The sequence below is a fragment of the Belonocnema kinseyi genome, chromosome 1 (genome assembly GCF_010883055.1).
Source record: "Belonocnema kinseyi isolate 2016_QV_RU_SX_M_011 chromosome 1, B_treatae_v1, whole genome shotgun sequence".
NCBI classification, from domain to species: domain Eukaryota; kingdom Metazoa; phylum Arthropoda; class Insecta; order Hymenoptera; family Cynipidae; genus Belonocnema; species Belonocnema kinseyi.
In genome coordinates, this window is record NC_046657.1 from 94,542,919 (window position 1) to 94,562,075 (window position 19,157).

The 19,157-nt window shown below is 33.4% G+C and overlaps 1 pseudogene; it reads left to right on the forward strand.

Moving 5' to 3' along the window:
- LOC117169835 overlaps positions 1-19,157 on the forward strand; it is a 37,497-nt pseudogene that overhangs the window by 16,069 nt on the left and 2,271 nt on the right.

Genomic DNA, 19,157 nt, shown 5'->3' on the forward strand with positions numbered 1-19,157 from the left:
CGCATCGGCCAAAGCTCTCGCTGCATTATACACACAATAATTGATAGCCCAGAGGTCGGATTCATCGGAAAAATGTCCACGAAGCTCGTCATCCATTTCAGCAAGATCATTAGGCTTGAGAGAAACCTTGGTGTTGATGTTTCTCTGGGTCGTAAAGCATCGCTCTTCATCTATTGGATGCCTGCCCGCCGTTGGGCTTAGTGTCGCCTCTCTTGCTTTGTTGCTGGCTTGTTCTAGCTGTGGTAGAGTAGGCGTTCCGCTTACATAGCCCCTTTTACGGAGTAGTTGAGCATGGTTTCGCAGACGTTGCTGCGAAAAGTGCGATAGCTCCGGGTGTTTCTCGCACCACAGAGCATGCTGCCGTGCCATGTAACCCTGTTCACGGGCCACACTCGCATCGTAGCAGTCTAGCAAGTCGTGATTCAGTCGCTCCGTCCACCCAAAAGTCACGAGATCCCGCCGATCCATCGCATTGAATCCATTTTCATTGGCTCCCCCAGCTCTAGATTGGTCGGCATTGTTGGCCGACCCATTGTCGGAAGCCCTGCGCGTTCTGTTGTTTTGAACCCCTGGACAATTGTCCGCGACTGCCTATTTATTTTTGTAACCATATTCAGCAGAAACCCTTGGTACAGGGACCCTCTATCCGCAACCCGAGGACGCGTTCGGTGGCTTTGTCATAGGCCCTTCGGTTTGATTCTAGAGGAGTAAAAATACTTCGACTTAAGTTCGACTGGAATTGCCCCCAATCAAGACATGCTAAAGTCGAAAAGTTCGACTTGAGGATGTTCTAGCAAAAAGGGTCATTCTGACTGTCATAAAAGCTAATCTTTGTTAATGATTAAACAATCTTGTGTATTTTTATACAATATACATATTCAATCAACTCATTTACTGATTTTTATTTGTATTATACTTGTTTGACTATGATGCCGAAAATGTTGTTTGTTTTTACGTATTTCTAACGGCTTAGGAGATCTTTCTAGAAGGTTACAATTTAAATTTTTTTAAGAATATTTTTAATGGTTATACTCGTTGAGACCCACAGATTCTGAATTTTTGAATTAAAAATAACTAATTTACTAATTAAAAATGTTTCATTCACTCAGTTTTGAGACCTAGCCAGACATTGATGTCTTGGAGACGAACGCAACATATAACCGAGTCGAACTCAAGTCGAAGCATTTTTACTATGGTTGTCATTTTTTTCCCTATCTTGCATATTTTGACCGCAAACTGCAATTTTTGATTGTTTTTTATGTGGTCAATATTTCAATTTTCAATTTTTCGAAAAAATTCAAAAAGTTGTTATGATAATCTTGTAGGGCTATCAAAAATTAACATTTTTCTTTGTAAGTACTACGAACAAGTGTACAGAGAATTTTTGAATCATGAAAAAATGTAGTCTCAAACATTTTCAAAATGCGCTTACTTTTAGAATGCATATCAAAAATTGCTGACTAATGAACTTGGTATTTAGCTTTGGACACTAAAAGAGTGTACAAAAGGTGAATCGAATAGTATATTTTTTTCAAAAGTCATCGTGCTCACAGACATGCATACATACAGACACAATCGTAAAAACCTGTTTTTTGGATTCAGGGGATCTCAAAAGGTGGTCCTTTTGACAAAAACTGGGGGGGGGGGGGGCCAAATTTTACACAATTCTTATACCTTTTCTGATGAGAATGTAAAAATGATTTGTTATTTTCGAAAATTTTACTTCTAAACAAAACAAAAATCTAACTTGCGAGAACATTTTTGCACCCTTTGAAGAGAAAAACTGTGTCAAACGATTCTGTAACACTTGATCTCGCCTAATTTGAAACTTTTCCATTTTATATTCATCGTACTAATTGTTCAATATTTTCAGAAGCTTTTAGTTACAAAAATGATTAATTGTTAAGACTAGTTATTTTAAATCCTTTACTCATAAGGGCTTTTGAATCTTGTATGACTGTTAACGAAGAAACTACAATTCCGTTAAGGCAATTACAGTTTGAAAAATTCAAATTGAAAACTTCGAAATATGAATGACGCTTCAAATTGTAAACGTTTAACCTGAATCATTGAATATGAAGAGCGTTCAAACAAAACAAAACAAGAAATCACAATTTGATGTTCTTAAAAATGTAAACCGTTCAAATTTGATTAATCGTTATTTATGTTTAATTAATTCAACCATAAGAATTTTCTAGGCCCACCTTTATCAATATTGCGTAAGATCTGAATGTCTAGAAGCACGTTACTGATTCTCTCCAGTAAAATGTATAAAGTATATTTGAAAACGTCTCACTAATTTAAATTTATATACTTGTCAAGGATAAATATCAAATAATAGCATCCAATTTTTCATCTTATTTATATAATACAGTTTATAGTAATAAATGTGCAGTTTTAATAATTGTATACTGGTAAAAATGTTTAATGCACTATACAAAGAGGGATGCTATTCTATCCAATTAAGTGAGTAAAGTTAGTTCCCAGTGTCTCATTTTTTTCTTTTCTCCGTTATCGAAATTCTTATCATCGACATTCTGAATCGATATACTCATGAGATATGTGAAAAAGATAAATGGAGGAGGTGACTTAATATTTTTAAAGAATTCGATGTATATTTCCTCAAAGTTCTTATCTAAATTTTTTTAGGCTTGGATGTGAAACATCAAGTACAATCTAAATCATTTATATTTTTATATCTATTCCTTCTTAACATTATATAAATATATACATGTAACTTTTGTTGAGAAAAATAAATACCTGATTCAATAAAAAAATATTATTATATGTTAATTCATAGACTTGAAAACCTCTAATAATTTCGTAATTTAGATACGTGTTGGAACCAGACGTGTCATCGGAAGATGAGCATTATTTATTACGAAATGGATCAATTTTTGCGCCTTATGAAAAGCCACTTTTATTATCACCTGGTGTTGACTATTGCATGGAAATTGTAGCAGATTTAGGACTCAGAACGATTGTTTGTTCCCTTGAAGGTTAGTGCTATTTTTATTCTTTCTTTAGTTTTAACTTGAAGCAGTTAGTGTACTTTCTTTAAAATGCGAAATTAAAATTTCCCTATTATTGACCCATATACTTTTTATTAATTCTCTAATGAAAATAGATAAATAGATCATTAATTTAAAATCATTCTGAATATTAAGTTATATTCTTAACTTTCTGATTGTAGAATGTACATTTTAAAAGAAATTTTGGAATGAAATAAGTTTCAACGCATCGTTATTCTCTGATAAGAAACTGAACATTATATAAACTCTTTCTGAATTTAAAAAGTTTCTTTATAGATCTTTATGATCATAAGAATAGTCAATCCAGTATCTTCATCAATACGCAAATAAAAATATTTATGCATCATTAAACGTTTTTATAACATTATTTAAGCAATCATTCATGAGAATAAAAATAAAATATTTTTGCTTTTCCTAAATTTACCGATAGATAGAGCGGAAAATTCTACGTGCAGGTACGTACCCAAGTCATAGGTCAATTGCAACGTTCAAGCTTAGTTAGAGGTTATTTGAAATTAACCAAGTTTTCCAAGCTTATCGTACCAATATACAAAGTAAAGGGAGATTAAACCATCTGCAATAGTTAAAACGTTATGAGCTTACTATAAGTATACCGTAAGGAAAATATATTCAAAAATACTTATTCGCAGGGTGATGAAAATAACAGAATAAAAAATATGGAAAGTTTAAAGTAGATTTATGCCAGGAAGATCATGTACGGATCAAGTACTTAGCTTCAGACAGATCACAGAAAAAAAGTATGAGAGTGAAGAAAAAAGTTCTAGGCGCATTTGTTGATCTAGAAATAGCGTTTAACAAGGTGGATATGAGTAAACTTTAGGAATTAACTTGAATGACTGATTTTGACAATTTTGGGACTGAACGTGACATTAAATCCAGAATCTCGGAACTATTTTGTCACTTTCCTGTTTTTTCTCTTTCTTGTTTCTCTCTCTGTTCTGTGGCGTTTGAGTGAGCGTCGCATATCCTCCCACAGCTCCTGTCACCAATTCCCACCGCGCGGCGTCAATTCTCGGAAACATGAAATGGATAGGAAGCCATAGAAACACAAGAGCTTGCATGAAGAAATACATGGACGTGAAGGAATCTATAGAGAGGTATGCCAGGACAGAAAAGAGTGACGGCAACTAGTTTTTATAAAGAGTGACAGCGGAGTGAATGACGCCAGAAGCAAAAGTCCTTTGATGCTAAAGGGCCCGAGCGGGGAGCTTCACATTATGACTTTGTGAGGCTCTGTTATTTGCTTAGGGTGATTTCTAGTGAGATTGATCAGCAACGTGTTTCAGAGAAGTGTTGCAGAACAAACGTGTTCTTTAAATAAATAACACGGAAATTTTAAATCAATTTAAAAATCCATACCCTCTTCCCCATATTACTCCATTCCTCACCAACTGAGGCAGGCTTATCCCGAAAGGCAAATGGCTTAATCGCATAATAATTATAATTCAGAAAAACAGTTCAATTTGAGTATAACATGATATTTTCTCTTTCAGATCAAGGTGTGGGGAAAACTGATTATCGAATAATAATTTACGCATGTGGTCTGTTAATTTCGGTGCCTTTTTTACTTTTGACGATTGCGGCCTATTGTATCACACCAAGCCTGCAAGATTCTCATGGAAAAGCCCTTTGCAATTATTGCGGCTGCCTTGCCGTAGCTTTTACTACTTTAGCTATTGCTCAGGTTGCTAGCGAATACTTGTGCGATGAAGTCTGCATTTCGATGGGTAAGATATTTTTTAAACTTTGTCTGCTTAAACATTTTTTTTTCTTCTTGCAAAAATTAATGTTTGATTGTAATTTTCTTTTATTACTATAATATTAAGAAGAAAATAAAATAATGCTGATACTATTATACTGTGTTATAATCGATAATTATGAAAAAGTATAAATAACTGAATAGTTTGATAACTCCTTAAATTTCAGATTGTTCAATATCATTAACTCTTTGATTTCAAGTTGTTGCACTTTTATTAAGTTCTTCACGATTTTACTACATTTTGCTTTCTGAAAGAGGAAGATTTGTATTCGTGTCAATTTCCAATTTCTAAAAATAGCTAAATGTAACTACATTCCAACATAAAATATCTTGTATCACGTTTTAAACAAATGTCTGGATGTATGTATGTATGTGTTATTCTATCCTTAAGTATATTAAAACAGGCACACGGATTTAGAAAAAATCTGTTTTTAACCATAACTTTTTGTATTTTGATCACTTAACTTTAGGCGATTGAACATTTTGTCGTTGTAAACGACATCGTAAATTACGTAGGAAACAATGTAAGACACTACGTCATAAATGACGCTGTAAATTACGTCGCAAAAGACCTAAGACGACGTCGTAAACTACGTCAGAAATCGGGATAGTAAATGTCATAGTATACGACGTGGTTTCTCACGTATATTACGCCGTAGTTTCAGACGTAGTTTACGCCGTAAATAATTTGTTTTTTACACGCAAAAAAATTCTTAAGGCGAACGAGTGAATCGAGAATATATTAAAGTCAAAGAAAGTCTCCGCTTGAATTAGATAAAACGTTTAGTTAGAAGAGTTAAACATTTAGTTACTTTATGTAAATTGTTCGACATAAATCAGTAATTTGGACACAATGGCTGAGTTGGAGAGTTTATTATTTTCGACAGATTATGTATAATTTTATTATCTTTAGATCAGAAAAACAATTTGGTTATTATAGAAATATTTTAACTTACACTAGCCAATCTTTCGTCTGGTATCGCGAAAATGAATTTCCCTGAAATCCGTATAATGTATTTGAAGGTAAAGTTTGTTGTTTTTATCGCGTTTCTTGATATTTCAATATATTTATCGCCTACAATCGAAAAAATGGTAAATTATTATTACCGCATCATAAGCTCTATTAAATATTAACATGCGCCCACAATTTAAATGGTAAACAAAGTTTAATTGTCCAAAGTAAATCTGAACTTTCACTGCGCCCGATTAGACCTTCGCCATTTTATTTCGCTGCTCCCACAATGCACAGGCGCTGTTCCGATAATTCCTTCAGACGCCTATACTTAAAATCCCTATTATAGCTATGCTTATCAGGGGTTTGACTATAGGATATCCCTGGTATATGGAAAACGGTCAAGGATATTCATTTACGCTGATCCAGGAATCTTTCTTAATTCCTTCGTTCGTTTTCAGCTAAATGTTTAGCTATAATAAGGAATAATATCCCTGGCACAGCTCAATTTTTTTTACCGTGTATAAAATAAAAGAACTTTTAATTAAAACAAAAATCCCCAGAAACCTGTAATCATAATCATGAAACATAACGTTTTACTAAGTCACCACCTAGGAAATGACGTTGTACACCATCTCATTTTCCGGCGTAATTTACGACGTCAGATCCGACGTTATCTCCGGCGTAGTTTTCTAGGAAACTACGTTACTTTACCATGTAGAAATTTTCAATAGGGTAATGTCTCAATAAAAATCAATTGATTTACATTACTCGTGCTTCTCATCAAAGAATACAAAAATTTCTCTAAAAATTAAAAAATTTGAGTTTTGTGTATAAAGACAAAAAAAATTCTTGGTAAAAAACGAATAGCTTGACCTATGCTAGTAGTAATGCATGCGACTAAAAATAAAACAAAAAAAATTCTTGGTAAAAAACGAATAGCTTGACCTATGCTAGTAGTAATGCATGCGACTAAAAATAATCAAATTTATTCATTTATAATTTTTGAAAAAATGATTAATTTAAATAAGATTATTAAATTATTACATTCGTAACACATCAAACGAACACGAAAGTCGATATAGCAGATACCACTTTACAGCTAGCAATTCACTGTGTTAAATATAAATATTATTTTGCTTGAAATTGATTTATTTCATTTGAAAATGTATTCAGTTACTGTAATTGTGGGTACATCAGTTACGCCCTATATGTAAATATTTGAAATAATTAAACTTAAGAAATATAATAAATTAGGAGCAAGGTTATTTCTAAGACTGGAAATACGAATAATTCAATTTTTATTTAGTGTATTAAAATCGAGTGTAAGAATCATCGTAAATCCATAGCTACTGCTTTAGGTTGGGTTTTTTATGTTCTAAGAATTCATCAAGAATTAAGACAGATTAATATAAAAATAAGTTAATTTAGTGATATTTGACATATTTGATAGGAAAAATACTAATAATACAATAAAAAAATGTTTCAGCCTTCATCATCCAATTTTCGTTTGTGGCCTGCTTTTTCTGGCTCAACGTGATGTGTATCGAGACGTGATTGTTGGTACATCGAAGAGTACACCGGGAAGAATGTTATTGGAAAACTCCACCAAAACGACTTTTCTTTTATTATTCTATTTGGGCTTGGACTCCACCTTCCATCCTCATCCTTATCTCAATGGCGATGGATCTCAGTCCAACTGTCCCTACCACATACGTTAAACCCAACTTTGGGACACAAAGCTGTTGGTTCAAATGTAGGTACGATTGTTTCTCACATTTATAAGTAATTATTCACCCCGTTTCCAAATTAATTATAACAAATTTGCCTCATACAATTCGTTAACAAAATTTAACACTGAATACTATTTTAAAAGATCTGCCCGCTGGGCGTGCATGTTCTCATCGCGCACTTCGCTCGCGAGTTTGAGTGCGCCTCGGGCGCGCGACTGTTGGTCCTCGCGCTTCGAGCTCGCTGATGTATTTATCTCGCGCTTCGAGCTCGCTGATGTATTTATCTCGCGCTTTGCGCTCGATTATGTATTTTTCGCACATTCTTGCTCAAATCTTTTAAAATTAAAACTCAAAACATTCACCACTGCAATTTTGTGATTGTCAATTCTGTTTTGTTAAAAGAGCTTCGCTTGAGAGTTTTAGTACAGCTAGGGCGCACGACTGTTTTGAGATTGTTAACTTTCTTTTGTTAAAGTTCTTTCGGCTTTAACGAAAACATTTTCATCACGTATCTCGTGCTTCGCACTCGATTTTGTCCAAAATTTCAACTTTTTTACATTATGCTCAACACATTTATATGAAATATAATACATTTCTTAAGTAACTCTGCCTAGGATTGCTTATTTAGATATTGAAAAATGAAGCACGAATTGTATTTATCATGATTAATTTAAAATTTGTTTTTTATTTCATATTAAATTTTATTCTTAGCTGCGCTGAAACATGTATCATTTCAATAATTTTATATAATTACAAGTCATAATTGGCATGGACATTGAAACATACTTATTCTTCTTGCCTTGTTTTTATTTATTTTTTGTCTTGTTTTTTACGATTAAAGAAAAACTACACTTCATAACTAAAAAATATTCTTAAAAAATTCATACATTTACAACGCCCCTACCCCCGAAATGTCATGGTAGAACTAACCTTTCAATCGCTGAATTTCTGCGATGCATTCGGTGCGTTTTCATGTCTACGCTTACAATTCTGTTTAACTTTTCAAGGTCGATGTTAGACCATTTTATGAGCCCGAAGGAGTACGTGAGGACAGGGATGACATATGTGTTGATTGCCCGTCGTAAAGCGTATTGATCTAGTTATCCTTGGTTGTCCATGATCAAAATACTTGATTCTTGTACCCCAGAGCCTCATCGCATGGCTTCGAAAGTCAATAATGCGTGGGCAGATTTTGTAAGGTGTTAAGACTTCAAGCAAATAGTCATGCGGCACGGAAGGAAACGCTTGCTTGTAGTCAATGTATGCCATGTTTAAGTTCCTTTGATGCTTACGAGTTTGAGTCATGGCAACAGCATCATCCAACAACATCCTTTTTGTTCTTGTGTAAGAATGTCATTCTCGTCGCAATGAGAATATACCTTATCTGCAATGATAGCTGTAAGAAATTTATAAATTGTTGGAAGTCAGGCTATCTGTCGAAAGTCAGATGGATTTTGTGCGTCTGCTTTTTTTGATAACATATACGTAGTACCCTGGAGCATAAAGCCTGGCATCAGATCTGGGTGTTCAATGATCTTCTCAAAACACCCTGCCAACGCAAGATGCACACTCGTCAGATACTTGTACCAGAAGTTGTGCACCATGTCCGGACCTGGAGCTTTCCAATAACATGCCCTTTTCCAGACCGCTGAAACATCGAAAGCTGTGATGTTTGTCAATTGCATGTCAGGGCTATTGCTTGCCCTTACTTCCTCCAGTTTGAACCACGCAGTGTCCAAATTGCATCTGTTCATTTTTTCCCAAACACCCAACCAGTAATTAGTCATATCTTCCAATTGAGGGACTTAGGTGCCTTGCTGGCTATTTGGCTTTACTCTTAGTTGACGATAGAATCTTCTTTCATCTGTCTGAAAGTTTTGATTTTGTTGCCTTCGTGCACTACTTTTCTTGTACCGACGTAGTCTCGCGGTAAGAACATCAAGTCTCTGTTATTGAGAGTCTAAAATTTCACCCAATATTGCTGGTGTTAATGTCTCGATGTGCCGACGGTGGATGATTTTACTAACATGGTTTATCAGCTTTCTGGTTCTATTTCTTTTTTTATATTGAGTTAATCCACCCAATTTGCACCTTACATTTCTGACATCCATATCCAACCTGATCTTCCATGGTGGATATCGATCCCTTACTGGGACAAAAACTGCATTTGCAGGTCTAGTTTTCTGGCCCAACGTTCTAACGAGTGCCACAGCTGCACAATATACCATACAAGAGTTTGCACCTCTAATGCAGTTTGTGCTACGTTCAAATACGTGGGTAAAACCTTGCTGTCAAGATGTGCTATTAGTGCACGTAGATCATTTGTGATGTTTATTTTGGACAGAGAATGCCTTAGTGTTGGTTCTACATATTTGAAATCTAGTAAAGGATCATCAAAACTCCTTTCAAGGTGCTGTAGTTTTTCTGGGATTTGCCTATCCACATCATCGTTATTAATATCCGGATGTGGTTCTAATAGATCCGGTACATGATGTTAATTATCCCTAGCACCTGTGCCTTCAGCATCAATCAAGTCTTCGTTATCCACATCTTCCAAGGCGAGCTCATCAATAGGAAGCTGCCGTTCCACTTAAATTTTGATAGCAGCTATTTCAACAGCTGAAAGCAGTCTTTTTATAGATATTGAGCGTTTTTGATCATCCAGATTCGGCTCATTTATTTTTGTGGCTGGCTCTGGGTATTTAAGTAAGAATAGTCTATGATGTTCTCTCCTCACACTTTGCCCACATTTCTCTGCCAAAAAATAAAGACGCATAACATCTCTGTTCATATGGTATGTCTATTTTCGTCGCTTTTTTGGTTGCTGAACCTCTGCTTCTGTCTCTGATTGTATAAGACCATCCACCTCTGGAGGATGTGGTGATGTTGGATCATCAATAGGTTGAGGAAGAACATCAATTGCTCCTGCTTAACCGTTTGACGCGGTTTCCTCTAACTGATGTTCATTACCGTCGTTTTTCCACGCCAAATCAACCTGTTGTTTAATCTCCATTGCTCGGTCTTCTGTCACGCGTAGATTGGGCTTTTATTATTATTATTAATTATATTATACAATCACATGAAGGGTCTAGTGCCCTTTTTTTATAGAATTGAAATTGATTATAAATTGGTCTTTTGCAAAACTATAATTTGTTAACATGATCATAGACATAATGTGCATGAAATTAAGGCGCAAAGCCTCTTGGTTAAGAAAAAGTTTTTAGATGAAAAATGAGATCAATTTGATAACTTTTAGTTCTCTTGAACACTCAGACACTATGCCTATTGCCAGTAATAGAAATGGCAGATGAAGAAAGTCTTATCTCATCTGCTGATAATTTTTAACTAGGACCATTGCATTTCTTTTAAGAATTTTGTTTTCTAACTTCTTAAGATTTTGATGCATTTAAATAAGCAAAAACATTCATTTGAAGAAGCCTCGAATTTCGAAGTCTTTAGCAGCACACCCCGCGCAGCTCCTTTTACTCTTACTTGCGGCAAGGCGACAATTCTCGGAAGAACTATATCAGGGTGTTCTATATCAGAGTTTCACTCTAATTTTGAATGGATTTATTTTTGGAACTACTTAATTTAAAGTTGAATTTTAAAACTTTCAAATTGTGTGCGCTTAAAGAAATATACATTCTGAAACTGTATCATTCTTGACCTCTAATTATTGATTACAGAAGGAAAAAGCGCTACGACCTTTAGAAACATGCTAAAAGCATATTACTTTACAGCATCTATTGGAGCTTCCTGTCCCGCATACCCTGCTTAAATACACGCCCTCAAAAAATCAATGTTGCTCTCTATAAAAAGAAATATCTACAAAAAAGTTATGCTTGAAAATATTCTTATTTTTATCATTTTGGTTTTTTTTATAACAATCTTTTTGTATGGTTAATGTTTAGCAGAACCTCGGTTTAATAACAAAAATATTAACAACCCCTTTGATAAAGGACATGAGTGTTTGAGTAAGTCGAAATTACATCGAATGACTAATCAGAACTGAATCAATACCTCTAAATCATAGTCAATGGTCTGCTGTATCTACCTATTTTGAGGTGTAATGGACAATTAATTAAAAAGCCAGAATCGCTTCGGACATCAATAAGAATTAAAAATTCCAATCAATATTAATTTGTTTAAATCTTTTTTCGTTTACTGAGTTTGATCCGCTTTTTTATGACTTTCGGCTAACACAAGTACATGCGTGTGGTAATTTAAATTAGAGTTTAGGCCAGTGAATAGTAGCCTTAGGGATGCATAGGTTGTAATTTTGAGGGTAATTGGTTATCAATTTTCGAAATTTCGGTAAAATTGGATAATCAGCTGCTAATCATCGTAATTCGATTGTTCTCCGTATGAGCAAATTGAAATGGAATTTCATTTTTATTAAATGAAAATTGTAATTATAATTTGTGGATCTCTTATTTTTTTGTCATAATTCTAAAAATGCCTTACATTTTGTAATGTACGTCTAATAGAAAAATGCCATTAGAATTAAAGTTTTCAAATTCGCAAATATATTTATTATTATGTTAATATATGCTTATGTAGAATAATAAGACGAAGGTGTTTTATTTTTAAAAATTTGTCTGTAAATCAATTTTCATAATGCAAATTTCAACAAATTTCTCCGGAAAATCAATAAGGGATTAAAACATAAATCGTCATAGCTCGGGCAAATATTACTGAAAATGGTCAAAATTGGTAACACATACAGAGTGTATGCTAGAGATGGCTAAGAAAAGGACAAGTTTTTAATGACCTATTTTCAAATAATATTCTCTTAAAAATCAAGACTATCGGCGAGAGAGTCATTCTATATAGTTGAAAGATGATTTCTGGAAAGTCTTAGATAAATTCATTGAAAATTGACAGAAATATGTACTTTGTAAAATTCTCTGCCTGACAAGGCCATAATTTTTATTTGAATGTTATTGAAGAGATCATTTTAAACTTTTTCATTTTTTTAGGTATCCCTATAAACTGTAGACTATACTTTATATGTATATCAGATTTCAAACAGTTCCAGTAATATTTGGCCGAATTATGACGATTTATATTTTAATGAATTTTTATTGATTTTCGGGGTAATCTTTTTCAGTTTTAAATTTGTATTATTGAAACTAATCTAATTGATTATGCATATTAGGTATTTAAAAAGTCTTTTATTTTAAGTTCACGTTTCCAAAGGTTTCGAAGGTAAACATTTTATTTTTATGTTGCAATTCGGCATGGAAATAAGTAAACAACAAGATTTTTCATTTAACATGTATCATTTGAACTCGGAAAAAATTACAATTTGAAATAGCAAAATTGATTATTTTCCAGAAGAAAAGTTTATTTAGAGTTTGAATGATGCATACTAAATGATAAATTTGGCCATTTACTAAAAAATAAACATTTGCGAATAATTTAACAATTGTCCTTCAGATATTAAGGTATATAATTTCTTCTAATTTTTCTTAAAAAAAAAAAATTTCAAAAAGAAAGAACTACTTATAAAGTAAATAAAAACAAAAACCATTTTATTTTTATATTGCAATTCAGTCAAGGAAAAATTTAAGTGGCTCGATTTACCATTTAAAATATATCATTTAAACTCTAAACGAATTTGGTGTGAATGTCGTGAATATCACAACGTAAAATAGCCGTGTTTATGATGTTCCTTACATGTCATGGTAGAACTAACCTTTCAATCGCTGAATTTCTGCGATGCATCGGTGCTTTTTCATTTCTACGCTTACAATTCTGTTTAACTTTTCAAGGTCGATGTTATACCATTTTATGAGCCCGAAGGAGTACGTTCCCGCATACCCTGCTTAAATACACGCCCTCAAAAAATCAATGTTGCTCTCTATAAAAAGAAATATCTACAAAAAAGTTATGCTTGAAAATATTCTTATTTTTATCATTTTGGTTTTTTTTATAACAATCTTTTTGTATGGTTCATATTTAGCAGAACCATGGATGGCTAAGAATTAGGGATTGAAATGGAATTTCATTTTTATTAAATGAAAATTGTAATTATAATTTGTGGATCTCTTATTTTTTTGTCATAATTCTAAAAATGCCTTACATTTTTTAATGTACGTCTAATAGAAAAATGCCATTAGAATTAAAGTTTTCAAATATTGTTTTTTTTTATTATAAAAAATTTATGATTTTGAAAATTTATGAAATACATGATGTAATAAATAATAATAATTATGACAAATATGAATGGATATAATTCTTATACTCATAGTTATTATAATTATTGTTAACATCAATTATAAATTCATCATTTAATTATTCATTTATTCTAAAGAATTTTTAATTTATTGATTAGTTAATTATGTCCATTTTTCTTTATTATTGATATTTATAGTATTATTAAAATAAGTCATATATAGTAAGGTAAATTAAAACATCTGAAATAAATGTTTACCTTCAAAACCGTTGAAAATATGAACTTAAATTAAAAGACTTTTTAATATATAACTAGAATTGTGCGAAACCCGGAACCGGACCGATAATTTTGGGTCCGGATTCAGCAGGTTGCATTAGCAGATTCGATCCGAAAATTTCGGTCTGGATCTCTCAGATACTCGATCGGGTACTAGAGTTATCTCGCACTCCTGTATGCGCAGTAGTCTTAAGTGACATATTAAGTTGCGCACTATAGTTGTATCAAACTTCCGGCTGTACATTAGACTTTTGTAGCATTTGTAATTTCGCATTGGAGTTACGTCGAACTTTCGGCTGCGCAGTAGGCAGACATTATATTTGTATTTGTGGTTCCGCGCTAGAGTTATGTCGCAGTACCATTCGCGCAGTAGAGGTATATGTGGCATTCTTAGTTGTGCACTAGATTTATCTGTACTTTAGATTGCGCAGTCAATTTTTGTGGCATTTGTGGTTGCGCTCTAGAGCTATATCGCACTTTATGTTGCGCAGTAGGCTCATGTGGCATTTTCGGTTGCGCAATAGAGCTAAATTGTACCTTCGTATGCGCAGTAGACTTCTGCGACACTTGTGCTTTACGCAAAAGCTATCTCGCATTTCCGAATTTCTGGCTGCGCAGTAGAGTTCTTCGGCACCTTTAGTTTCACACAAAAGCTACATATTGTATATTGTACTGCTGGATGCACGGTAGGGTAGTTGGTGCTGCGCAGTAAATTTGTATGTAATGATGCATTAGAGGTATGTCGCAGTGAAGGTTGTAAGTAGAGTTATATAATAGTTAAGGCTACTCAGTAGATTTATATAAAAGTTAGGGCTGCACGGTAGAGTTATATAATATTGAAGACTACGTACAAAGTAGATATATAATAACTATGGATACAAAGTATAGTTATATAAAAAGTAAGGCTTCCTAGAAAATGTGCGTGGTAGATTGCGCCCTAAAGTTTCTTTTGACAAATTTTAATTCTTTTTTTTTAATGGGCTTATTGGTCCGGCCGTAAATCCATATCGTTCGAAAATACGATTTGACACTTGAGAGGTGATTTTACAGTCAATGGCAATTTCCATCTTAAAGTTCTGGAAGTATTTTTTTACAGCGCTCAATTAATTATTATATTTAGTTTTTGTTGATTAATAGGAACTGATAATAAATACACTGTTCTTTTAATCAATTTCTTTGTATAAAGTATTAAAGTTGCCATAATAAAGAGACATTGGACGCAAATGATTGTCAATTAAATATCTTTAAATGTCAATGAAAATAACATGGGCAAAATTTATCAGTGTTTCCAAAAGAGTATTATTTCTCTTCTCAAGAATCGTAATCACATTGATAAAAGTATATTCAAAAACTGCAGAGATTCATTTTTAGGTTAGAAATTTTAAACGTAAAGAATTTTTTACTCGAATAAATAACTGCCGGCTCTACATGCAATATCAAGTTTATAATAGGAGTCTAGTGCGCAGCCGAATGTGCATGGCTACAATATACTGTGCAGTCTTAAGCATCACACAATTTGTATCAGACAAAGGTCCCACATAATTTTACTGTGCAGCCGGAAGGCTGACATAATCCAACTGTGTAGCCTTAATTGCCATACAATGTTATTGCGCAACCATAAACCCTATATGACTGATGTACACCCTTAATTATCATACAGTTGTAATGCGCATCATAAACCCCATATAAGTATACTGCGCAGCCGGCAAGGCGTCATGGCACAAGTTTTCAGCCGTACATTTCATACGTTCATACTGTGCACCAATAAACACTATATAAAACTACTGCGCATCTGAACGAGCGGCATAACCTTTTAGATGTTATTAAATAATACTGCACAACCATTAACCTCATAGCTGTCTCCTGTGCAGCCGGAAATATTACATGACTTTAGTTTTCAGCGATACATTTCACACAATTATACTGCGCACCAATAAACCCTACTAGAATCTACTACGCAGCTTGAAGTGTGGCGTAACTTGACTGCGTAGCCTCAAGTGTCATACAATTTTATTGCACAACCATAAATCCAACAGCTGCAGTACGCAGCCGGAAATGCGACAAAACTCTAGTTCGCAGCCATGAATTTCATACCATTCTACTGCACAACAGTAAACCCCACATGAGTCAACTGCTAACCTTTAATTGTCATACAATTGTGCTTCCCAACCACAACCCTCACAAATGTTTACTGCGCAGCTCACCAAAACATATCTGTATGGGGAAAATGTGTGTCTTGGGACGCACGGTAGAAGTCAAACATATTGAAAGAATTTGAAAGTAGAATGAATTCATGAAATTCAATAAAGAAGTCATAAAATTCAAGGAATTCCATAAATTCCTTAAATTCAATAGATTGCTTGAATTTCTTGAATTTCATGAATACTCGCACTCAGCCCGCCAACTGGCTGGAGCTCTAAGAAGTTCGCATGTCAATTTCTTAATTGGATTTGACATGGGTCAACCCGCCCGGAAAATTTTGTGTCGGGTCAATTGAAACCCAGCCCGAACAATTTCAGACGGGTATCTGCAAGACTCGAAACGATAGTTTCGGATACGGTCATCCTACAGACCAATCCGGAAAGTCCAGGGGTCTGGATTTTGCACATCACTATATATGAAATAAAATCACTACTCTTACTATTTTGTACAAATATATTTCATTATTTAATTGAGCATGAAAATAAAAATAAAACATTAAATAGCCTAAAACGTCCTACGTCATACGTGGATACAATTACAATATTTTTTAAACCAATTTAAAAATCATATAATTTAAAATATGTGAGAATTTTAATATCACTAAACCTTCATTCAAACTTCACACTTTTTAATTTTATTTCCATTAATATCCATATAAACGACTGAAATTGAAAGCAAAAATACTTTATATGAATCATTGGCAAAATTCTAAACAAGAATCTTTGAAATAATTGTCGAAATATTAGCATTAATCAAAGTATAAATTTGTAATTTCGTATCACGCGTAACCTTTACACTTTAAAAATTTTATAAACACTGCTCTAATAATAACGACAAATTTTTTTCCAGCGTTTTTTAAAAAGATCATTCAGAAAGTTGCATTCATTTTACTCATCAATCAAAATGTCAATTTCTGTATTTATTTTATCAGCATGTGAAAATACGAATTTCATTAAATACATATTTAATCTTTTATGATATATTAATGTTTAAGTTTTTATTTATTTTTATTATATTAAATAATTTTATTATACCCACAAAATATTCAAGGTTTTAAGCAATTTTTTCAAATCAGAGAAAATAATTCGGGCTAGTATAAAATAAAAAAGAAGAATGATTGCGAAAAGAGAGATAGTTTAATAGTTTAGTGTTCTTCCAAAGTTTTCATTGCCGGCGTATAGTTGGGGACACATTAAATTTTCGCTGTCAATTTAAGGTATAACGGGTATCGAGTCTTCCCTACAAAAAACGTCAGATTAAAAATTATTGCTTTGCATTCAGGAGATGTTCTGTGGAAATCTGCTTTACGACAATCTCGGATTGGGACGAAAGCACAATATTTTTTAATGCGAGAGTTCTTATATAATGTATAAATCTTGAATAAGTCTGAATGAAAAGTGAAATATATCGCCTTCAATGCGTGTTAATGAGAAAGTTCTAATATGTGTCAATGCTATAGAATGCGACTGAATGCGAAACAGAATTTTTATTAATGCTATTGAATGCGATTTAATGCGAAGCAGAAAATATGTGATTGCTAAGCATTGAATCGCATTCACGAGGTGTTCTCTGGAAATCTGCTTTTGTTCAACATCGCATCCAAAGTGCAATACTTTTGAATTATTTTTTAATCTGACGTTTTTTGTAGGGTTGTTGAATATAGAATAACTTTATCTATGATAATTTATGAAAAAAGCTTTAATTTGTTACATTTAATTAACAAAATGAAATTTTTTTATAGAGCTGTAGATATAGAGATGTAGATATAGAGATGTTTTATTGACATTGTTTAAAATTATAAAAATCGTTCAAAATCAGTCAAGAAACTTTTTAAGAATCGTCACTACATTTGTTTCATTTTATTAGTTTAAGAAAAAATGAAACCATGTTTACAAAATCAGTTCTGACAAAGTTTTTATCAATTTAATGCAGAACCGATAATTGCGATACAGCGTAAAATATATTTTCTCAGTCATGTTTTATTATATTGTCGATTGAAGACCTTTCAATCACGAAATACAACCTACCTGAAATTTTTAGTATGTATTTTATTTTGTTTCGTGACACTAAAAGTTCGCCTATCGATAAAAGAATGGAACATGGCTAAGAAAGTACATTCTACACTTTTCAAATGTTTCTAGCCTGACATTTATGATTTTTAAGTTTAGAATATTTTCTCGAAAAAGTTATATGGATTCCTATGTCGTGATGCTAAAATATGCCATTCGAAAGAACGAGGGCTTCCTGCTCATCGGCCTTTTTTTCATTGGTCAGCCACTGACGCGGAGGAGAGTGTACTGGTAGCGGCGTGGGAGGTAATGGAACAGCGCATTTGATATAGCAGTGTACGAGGGACTTGAAATTGTCGTTTCACGCGCTTCGCGCTCGATAATATATATATATATATATATATACCTTGCGCTATACGCGCTCGGTCTTTCTTTATTCCCCACACTTGTGCACATACTTTTCAAAACAACAGTAATTTCGTGATTGTGAATTCTCTTTTGTGAAAGCTCCTTCGGCCTTAACGATCCAGAAAAAAGAATCCATTGAAAAGACGACTCTGTGAAGTGCGTATCTGTCATTTGCAGATTCAGAAAGTTAAAACAGAATCGGTTTGCGATTATGTGAATCGGTCATTTTTTCAAGCAGCTTCGAATCTGCCATGTACTCGAATGAACATTTCAAGCAAGGTTATATTGAATCGGTTTCCTTCTTTTCGAATGAGACCGACTTTTTTGGGGTTAAGCTGCCACATTTCACACGGTTTTTTAAATTTATAAAGTATCGAAAGATTAAAAGATCGCATCGTGTTCTACATCGCAGTTGTGGTGCCCTATTACTTCATCTCCTAATAATTCACTAAGAGTCTCAAAACGTCTAGGGTGGAGAGTCTAGTTACAACCGTCCCACGAAACCTAGATTAATGAGAGTGTGGGGGGCAATTAGTTTGAAACGAGAGTCATAGCTGTTGGGTGTTTAATGTTGAGAAGGTCACAAA